The sequence below is a fragment of the Panulirus ornatus genome, chromosome 1 (assembly GCF_036320965.1).
Source record: "Panulirus ornatus isolate Po-2019 chromosome 1, ASM3632096v1, whole genome shotgun sequence".
Classification (NCBI taxonomy): domain Eukaryota; kingdom Metazoa; phylum Arthropoda; class Malacostraca; order Decapoda; family Palinuridae; genus Panulirus; species Panulirus ornatus.
In genome coordinates, this window is record NC_092224.1 from 55,533,574 (window position 1) to 55,543,741 (window position 10,168).

Here is a 10,168-nt window from a genome sequence, read left to right on the forward strand (position 1 = left end):
GATGGAGTGAGTATTTTGAAAGTTTGTTGAATGTGTTTGATGATAAGAGTGGCAGATATCGGGTGTGTTTTTCGGGGTGGTGTGCGAAGTGAGAGGGGTCAGGTAGAATAATTTAGTAAATAGAGAAGAAGTAGTGAAAGCTTTGCAGATGAAATCTGGCAAGGCGGTGGGTTTGGATGATATTGCAGTGGAATTTATCAAAAAGGAGGGGGGGGGGGGGGAGGTTACTGTGTTGTTGATTGGTTGGTGAGGATACTCATTGTATCTATAGACCATGGTGAGGAATTGCAGAATGCCTACATGATGCCATTTTACAAAGGCAAAGGGGATAAAGGTGAGTGCTCAAACTACAGAGGCATAAGCTTGTTAAGCATTCCTGGGAAATTATATGGGAGGGTATTGATTGAGGGGGTGAAGGCATGTACAGAGCATCAGATTGGGGAAGAGCAGTTTGGTTCCAGAAGTGGTAGAGGATGAGTGGATTTGAAAAATGTATGTGAGAAATACTTAGAAAAACAGATGGATTTGCATGTAGCATCTATGGATCTGGAGAAGGCATATGATAGGGTTCATGGAGATGCTTTGTGGAAGGCTTTAAGATTATATGATGTGGGAGGTAAGTTGCTATAAGCAGTGAAAAAGTTTTAATCTAGGATGTAAGGCATGTGTGCGAGTAAGAAGAGAGGAGAATGATTGGTTTCCAGTGATTGTCGGTCTGCGGCTGGGTTGTGTGATGTTCCCATGGTCGTTTAAGTTGTTTATGGATGGGGTAGTTAGGAAGGCAAATATAAGAGTTTTGGAGAGAGGGGCAAGTATGCAGTCTGTTGGGGATAAGAGATTCTGGAAGTGAGTCGGTGGTTGTTCGCCTATGATACAGCTCTAGTGGCTAATTCGTGTGAGAAACTGCAGAGGTTGGTGACTGAGTTTGGAAAATGTGTAAAAGAAGAAAGTTTAAAGTAGATGTGAATAAGAGCAAGGTTTTTATGTTCAGAAGGGTTGAGGGACAAGTTTGAATGGAGAAAAATTGGAGGAAGTGAAGTGTTATAGATATCTGGGAGTGGACTTAGCAGCGGTTGGAACTATGGAAGTAGAAGTGAGTCATAGGGTAGGGGTTGGGGGCGAAGATTCTGGGAGTGATGAAGAATGTGTGGAAGGAGAAAACGTTATCTTGGAGAGTAAAAATGTGTATGTTTGAAGGAAGAGTAGTTCCAACATTGTTATATGGTTGCCAGGCATGGGCTATAAATAGGATTGTACAGAGGAGAGTGGATGCGTTGGAAATGAAATGATTGAGGAGAATATGTGGTGTGAGGTGGTTTGATCGATTAAATAATAAAAGGGTAAGAGAGATGTGTGGTAATAAAAAGAGTTTGGTTGAGAGAGCAGAAGAGAGTGTGTTGAAATGGTTTGGACACATTAAGAGAATGAATAAGGAAAGATTGACGTAGAGGATATATGTGTCAGAGTTGCAGGGAACAGAGAGAAGCAGGAGACCAAATTGGAGGTGGAAGGCTAGTGAAAAAGATTTTGAGTGATCGAGGCCTGAACATACACGAAGATGAGAGGCGTGCAAGGAATAGAGTGAATTGGAACGATGTGGTAAACCAGGGTCGACGTGCTGTCAATGGACTAAAACAGGGAAAGGTCTTTGGGGCCTGGATGTGGATAGGGAGCTGTGGTTTCGGTGCATTATACATGACAGCTCGAGACTAAGTGTTAACAAATGTGGCCTTTTCTGTCTGTTTTCCTGGCGCCACCTTGCTGAAGCGGGGGACAGTAATGCTGTTTCCTTTGGGGAGGGGTGGCGCTAGGAATGGACTGAAGGCAAGCATGCATGAATATGTACATGTCTATATAGGTATATGTCTTTGTATGTGCATGTGTATATGTATATGTGCGTGTATGGGTGTTTATGTATATTATATTGGGTGGGCCATTCTTCGTCTGTTTCCTTGTGCTACCTCACTGACGTGGGAAATAGAGATTAAGTATAATAGAATATAAAAAAAAATATCAATATTGCATAGTGCCATTGTACAAAGGCAAAGGGGATAAGAGTGAGTGCTCAAATTACACAGGTATAAGTTTGTTGAGTATTCCTGGTAAATTATATGGGAGGGTATTGATTGAGAGGGTGAAGGCATGTACAGAGAATCAGACTGGGGAAGAGCAGTGTGGTTTCAGAAGTGGTAGAGGATATGTGGATCAGGCGTTTGCTTTGAAGAATGTTTGTGAGAAATACTTAGAAAAGCAAATGGATTTGTATGTAGCATTCATGGATCTGGAGAAGGCATATGATAGAGTTGATAGAGATGCTCTGTGGAAGGTCTAAGAATATATGGTGTGGGAGGCAAGTTGTTAGAAGCAGTAAAAAGTTTTTATCGAGAATGTAAGGCATGTGTACGTGTAGGAAGAGAGGAAAGTGATTGGTTCTCAGTGAATGTAGGTTTGCGGCAGGGGTGTGTGATGTCTCCATGGTTGTTTAATTTTTTATGGATGGGGTTGTTAGGGAGGTGAATGCAAGAGTTTTGGAAAGAGGGGCAAGTATGCAGTCTGTTGTGGATGAGAGAGCTTGGGAAGTGAGTCAGTTGTTGTTCGCTGATGGTACAGCGCTGGTGGCTAATTGGGGTGAGAAACTGCAGAAGCTGGTGACTGAGTTTGGTAAAGTGTGTGAAAGAAGAAAGTTAAGAGTAAATGTGAATAAGAGCAAGGTAATTAGGTACAGTAGGGTTGAGGGTTAAGTCAGTTGGGAGGTAAGTTTGAATGAAGAAAAACTGGAGGAAGTAAGGTGTTTTAGATATCTGGGAGTGGATCTGGCAGCGGATGGAACCATGGAAGCGGAAGTGAATCATAGGGTGGGGAAGGGGGCGAAAATCCTGGGAGCCTTGAAGAATGTTTGGAAGTCGAGAACATTATCTCGGAAAGCAAAAATGGGTATGTTTGAAGGAATAGTGGTTCCAACAATGTTGTATGGTTGCGAGGCGTGGGCTATGGATAGAGTTTTGCGTAGGAGGGTGGATGTGCTGGAAATGAGATGTCTGAGGACAATATGTGGTGTGAGGTGGTTTGATCGAGTAAGTAATGTAAGGGTAAGAGAGATGTGTGGAAATAAAAAGAGCGTGGTTGAGAGAGCAGAAGAGGGTGTTTTGAAATGGTTTGGGCACATGGAGAGAATTAGTGAGGAAAGATTGACCAAGAGGATATATGTGTCGGAGGTGGAGGGAACGAGGAGAAGTGGGAGACCAAATTGGAGGTGGAAAGATGAAGTGAAAAAGATTTTGAGTGATCGGGGTCTGAACATGCAGGAGGGTGAAAGGCGGGCAAGGAATAGAGTGAATTGGATCGATGTGGTATACCGGGGTCGACGTGCTGTCAATGGATTGAATCAGGGCATGTGAAGCTTCTGTGGTAAACCATGGAAAGTTTTGTGGGGCCTGGATGTGGAAAGGGAGCTGTGGTTTCGGGCATTATTACATGACAGCTAGAGACTGAGTGTGAACGAATGTGGCCTTTGTTGTCTTTTCCTAGCGTTACCTCGCACACATGAGGGGGGAGGGGGATGTTATTCCATGCGTGGCGAGGTGGCGATGGGAATAAATAAAGGCACACAGTATGAATTATGTACATGTGTATATATGTATGTGTCTGTGTGTGTATATATATGTGTACATTGAGATGTATGGGTATGTATATTTGCGTGTGTGGACGTGTATGTATATACATGTGTATGTGGGTGGGTTGGGCCATTTCTATCGTCTGTTTCCTTGCGCTACCTCGCAAGTGCGGGAGACAGCTACTAAGCAAAATAATATAAATAAATAAATGATACTCAATATTTTTGTTTGACAGAATCATATCATTTAGAAAATAATTCGTAAATTTTCAGAGGTTTAACTTAAACACTGTCATATACTCGAAATATGAATATAAACCTAATATCTTATTAACTGATTGAAAATGAAATTAATCTTCATTATCTACTCATCTATGATTATACAACAAATATTTTTTTTGATCATCGAAGTCAAAGATTTTCATTATCAGGAAAAGCAATGATTTTTATATGTTGTTCATTTCCATTTTCAGAACATTAATGCTCTACCCTCATTACTATGATACATGTTTTTCTAGATTATCATTTTAATATATGTTGATACTGTAATAATGAGACAATATTCAATGTACAGTTTAGCACCTTTTGTTATAGGTATAAGTAAGACAAGTCACTACATTATAGTTTTATTATTGAATGTGTATTATAAGACACTTCATATACAAGGACAATGGAAAATTCAAGTCAAGAAATATATATGCAAGATGTGGAAAATCATAACTAGAGATAATGATATAAAATAACATAAAGAAAATCATAAAATAAGCATTCTCCAATAAACAAGAAGAATAGTGATTAAACAAAAGAACAAGAAAAAAATAACATTCAAACAAGATACTATACATTTAAGAAAGCCAAATATACAATGAATGAACATGCTAGGGAGAAAACAAAAAACATTAAACATTTACAAAACAAATAAAAAATGAACCAGCCATATACAGTTCCACAGAAAGAGTGCATACAAAATGTTGTAGCTTATCTAAAGTAACACAAATGCATGTGGTGTACGTGCCATTAACCTGATGCCAATCCAAATTTTGGACAAAAGAGACATATAACAGAAAAAAATGACATATGGGACAATTTGATAATTTTTTTGCTTTTCTTAGCAACAAAATGTGAAGATAGTGCATTTACTTTTTTTTTTCCTCCTATTTCCTCATTTAGGAACTTTGCATGATAGTGAAGACGCTTTTGTAGATTTATATCAACAAGCTTTTCAAATATACCTTCACAAAGTTGTGATTTGTGAGATTTTGTAACATTATAGTATCTAACTTTCTTGTTATTCATCTTTGACCAATTAACTCTTTAACATCTGCTATGAAAGTATGTTCAGTTTTGTTAATAATATTCACAATATTCGTATTTGAATAAAACATATACTTTTTTTTGGTCCACTGTCATTTTCTTTCAATTAAATGACTTAAATTTTCACAATCATGATATTTCAAAAGCTTGACAAGCATCCTCTGCCATATATGTCAGTCCATCTTCTAATACAGGCACATGGAATGATTTCAAAATCAAAATTATTATCTTTGAGAAAAAATTATCCTCATATGGATTATAATTAGCAGAAAAAAAAATCAGATATCATTTCCAACTAAAGAAACATCTTCCTTATAGGGATTAAAACTTGAAAAAAATCTGAAAGGTCAGGAGTTGCTGCTGTATTTTTGGTATTTCTTATCTCATAGATATTGTCAATTGTTCCAGCCTTTCATCTTTGTCAATAGTAACTGCAGGCTGAATAGGAACTTCATTGGGCAATGGAACTGTGAAAAACTTCACTGTATTTAGAAATGGAGTGGCATCATCTATGCAACTGCTCCTTATACACTTATGCAGGATCTGATTTCCTATCACATCCTTAACTGCACTCAAAAAACTTGGGGCAGTGAGAGAAGTGTTGTTCCCACCTACATTTATAAGGACACTGAAAAAGTTCTCAGGGTAATCTGATTGATTCTATTTGTTATGATATACTGAAAATCAAAGTTTTCTTTTACACTAGACTATAAAAGCTTTAAACTGGATATATTAAGGAGCCATCTACTGCCACACATGAGAGGTTTTTCTTTGATCCTATAAATTTACATGAAGAAGACTCCACTGCCACATCTAAAAAGGTAAAGTGATGATTGTCTACAATAATTCCACAATTCTCTCTCTAGTGATTTTTTTTAGCACAATTAAATACATCAAACAAGTGATGTATGTTGCTGATATATTTAGCTGTGTAAGTGCCTTTTGGGAATTCTTTAAGAATGCAGTAAGTTGTAATGCCTGCAGCTACACTTCTGCTTGAGGTCTGTGTTACCAAGCTTACACACACCTTATTTAATGTATTGCAGGAGATATGTTGGTCTGATAATTTAGGAGCAAGTCATGTTGAAAGTTACTTATCAGCTTGATAGAACTGTTCTACATATTTTCACTTTATCATATTGCCATTGTATGATATACTTAAAAACATTATTTCTAATACTTTAAATTAGATGAAGTGTATCATGAAATTTATAAACTCTATCATCTCCATTCATGATACATGGGGAAGAGTTAGATATACCAAGTCTCTTTGTTGTTACATCCTTAGAGTCACATACATCAAACCTTGGTAGCAATCCTGTCTGTTGGATTTTATTCAAGTAATCTGTTATCATGTTTTGTAAAATATATGGCCTTATGGACCTGTTAAAAAAGAAATACCCCAATGTTTGCTTGGACATCCTACACAAACCTTTCATCATGAACACCATGGCATATCGAGCACATTTCCCCTAAGTCCCATACTCTCTTATTTCTTCCACTCCTTCACTTGAAATGGCATCAAACATCACCCAACATGTCTTTTCCTTTGTTTCCTCGATTTGTCTTTCTTTTCTAAAAAATCAAATATCGATTGATTCCACCCAGGACTAAAACCTTATACAATTAACCCAGTAGTGTATTGTGTGTGTTTTTGGAATGGCAAAATTCTTAGCAAGTAAATTTTATGCCCTGATGCTAGTATAATACAGGCCAAGTGAAAAGCTTTTTGTGTCATGTGAACAGTGTCTACCTTTCTTATGGAAAGTTGACAAATTTAATTGTGCTTTGAAAAATTCTAACTGTAAATCTTGGAGATATTTAGATGCATTTAAAATCATGCTGGCTGGTAAGGTGCACTTTTCGTTACATCTTGACTGAGACTTGGATTTCATTGTATGTAGGAGTTTAGTTAGAAAATTTTCTTTTCTTACTGTCTGATACTTCTCAGTTGACATCTGTTCATGTAGAAATTATACATTAGTGTTGGCAGTTGTAATCACATTAACATAAGTATATATAATGAGTAATCAAATAATGTCATATTCCTACGATCTACAAACATTTCTGATTATGCTATGCTGAACAGAAGTGTAAAAGCATTTGAAAAAAACTGTAATACAGCAAATTTTATAAATAATATACAATAAACACAATAGTAGATGTGTAAATCTATAGTACTAACCTTACTAGAATATACCAAAAGGTGAAAACATGAAAATTTAATAGTGCAATGTACTGTCCTGCACTGGGTAGGGTGAGTAAAGTCAGGATTGGACTTTTTTCATGCAACTTTTTGACAAAGAAAATTATTTTCTGATATTTTCTGGATTGGTTGTGTGAGGTGACTCAATACAGCATGTTTAATGCATGCCATCTTTGATTATGACATATGGAACAATGTATACATTATGTGAAATTATCATTGTGGAATTGAGGATTTGAAAGTAGAAAACTCTCCTATTCTATAAATAATCTGAATGCTTAAATGGTTAAAAAGAAGTAAAGAGAACCACAGTATGACAGTGCCACAGCAGTCTAAATGATTAGATGGACAGTTTTTTTAATTAAGTCTTCAGATAAACTATTGAAATGTTGTGACTAAAAATTACCAATGTGCACTTATGGTGTTCACTTTGCTGCCTTTTGCTTAACAGGTTAACATGTATCATCTCATATCTAAATGCCTGATAGTAAAAAGACAGCATAGTCAACATCATACTTTCCATATTAGATGAACCAATATTCTCATATCTAGGGTTGTAAGAGAGGCAACATTTGGTGAGGGGCAGGACACGGCTGGTATGTCCTCAGGGTCAAGGTCACGTTCTGAACTGATGACCTCAGATCCACCAGCACTTGTTCTATAATCTTTGTAAAATATGTATTGTATGATAGTACAATGCCACTATAGGAAGCCTTTTTTCATGTACCGAGCAGGTACAGCACAGTATTTGACAACTGTATACTGCATACAAAATGTATCTTACAAAATCTTATATATTAAATCACACTGACCAAACATACAGAGTACAGTGTAAATTACCAAAACATTAAGTATACAGTAATTTTTTACATGAACAGCAAAGATTTTTTCATACCCATTATTTGAAGTCTGTATTCATATGAAAACTGTAGTACACTCCTGATATCATCTATACTGGCGATGGAATGTGACACCCCTTGCTCTGTAGAAAAAAATAGTAAAGATAAAATAAACGTTTTGGTCAGTCACAAAGGATAGAATTTTATTCTATATCTACATGGGCAATACTTTTTGTTATGAAAATATAAGCTTTATAAAACAATAATGTATACCTAAATTATCTTTTAATACTTTATGGTGTGGAATGAGTTGCTTGGCTCTATGTAGTTAATGCCCTTGGTGGCAGTAAAGTTATCTGTAAATTACCACCATTATATGCATTTTATACGGTGTATATAAACATTGTACCATATATTGCTTGTGGACTTTAGATGTTGAATATCATTGTGAAATACTGTATGCATTCTACTGTTATTAATAGCAAACTAAATGATACAAATACATTTCCCTTGGGGTTGGACTTTAAGATATACACATATTCGCTATAAAATGATCTGCTACATATGAGATGAAATGTAAATAGATTATAAATTTGTTTTACCTTCTAAGTTTTGATCGGGGCTAGCATCACTGTGAAGTTTTCTCGTATTAATGTAGTTCTACGTAGAAAAAAGTGATGGATGCATATAAGGAAATGTTAGTGGAGGTCTTGTGTTGTCATGATTGTAGTAGCCAGAGAATGAACTGCCTCTTTCTATCTAAGACACAAGCAGTGTTGGGAGTAACAGGGTCAGTCAATACAAAGTAGTGCTGCTGGTTCAGCACATGTGTGATACTTGTACAAACAAGTTGTGAATGGTGAATTACTATGTATAATACTATACATGATGTTTTGGGAATTCTAAACCTTTCTTGCTAAAACCAAGTTTGTGTTCTCATTATACTGGAAATATTCATAGCAACCCATCTATCTACCTAGCCTATGTCTCTGTTTTTCTAAAAGACCAGATAACCTTCAGGTTATTTCATAGATATGTAAACCTTACCTGTTAATATCAGACATAATCTTGAACATGATGCTGAGTTAAAGTTTAACTTGTTATTATCTTCCTTATTTGTAAATTTGTAGGTACGCAGCACAAGCCACGTACTTACTTATCTTTCTCCAGAAATTTATGATAAACTAACACTCGTCAGACATATTGACACACTAACATGAATATTCGATTTTCACGCCAAAGAATTTCTTACAGATGACAACAATGGTTAGAGCCACCTAGCGGGTTGCCCACGCACTCGCTGTTTCCCGACTCGGCCATTTTTGTTGTATAGTCCTGACCTTGTGCGCATTCTCAGGCTGGTTTCACCTTCTGCGCATGCTCGACCTGACTGAAGGTACGTTTGAATCATTCGCGCGGAGAGGTAGCCATTGTGAAAGCTACTCCGTCTGTGTCTCTGATTTAGCAGTCATCAGTCTTGATCATTATCAGTGCTGGGAGGTTTTTTCCTCTTGATCAAGTGACTCAATACTTCAGTGTTCTATACAGTTATCACGCGTCGGAGATACTGATAATTGTAGACTGTGTTAAGCCTAAAGAAAAATTTTTCGACCAGAGTGGTAGTAGATATTCAGTGCTGGTTGAATTTAAATGCGGTGGCGTTATTTTCGACCAGAGTGGTAGTAGATATTCAGTGCTGGTTGAATTTAAATGCAGTGGCGTTATTTTCGACCAGAGTGGTAGATATTCAGTGCTGGTTGAATTTAAATGCGGTGGCGTTATTTTCGACCAGAGTGGTAGATATTCAGTGCTGGTTGAATTTAAATGCGGTGGCGTTATTTTTCAGGATCACGACTGGTAGCAACTGTTAAGCGACCCATGTATAAGGTGGGCCTCACCATTAAAACACTGTGAAGTGATTTTTGTTCTGTTATGTGGTTGTTAAGGTCGATTGTGAGATGAACTCTGAAAAACCTGTTGGTTGTAAAGATACCATTACAACTGATAAAAGTGTATTTACTACGAGAAAACATTTAGTGAAATTCTAACCTTGCAATAACAGGACAATGGTTGTTTGGTGTAAACTAATGCTCCAGTAACACCATATATTCATTTGTGACCTTGATAGAATCTAGGAAAACTCTGAAAGAATTGGTAAATCAGTGGACTCATCTGGGAACTATAATAACGTCGTAC

At 36.8% G+C, this 10,168-nt stretch overlaps 1 long non-coding RNA gene across 1 annotated transcript; it reads right to left on the minus strand.

The window, feature by feature from the left end:
* Positions 1-4,232: 4,232 nt before the first annotated feature.
* LOC139749100 (uncharacterized) lies at positions 4,233-9,465 on the minus strand. The gene is made up of 3 exons (XR_011712888.1): positions 9,020-9,465; positions 8,029-8,115; positions 4,233-6,885 (listed from the first exon to the last, which is right to left on the minus strand). It is a non-coding gene; the product is annotated as an uncharacterized lncRNA (long non-coding RNA).
* Positions 9,466-10,168: the final 703 nt, after the last annotated feature.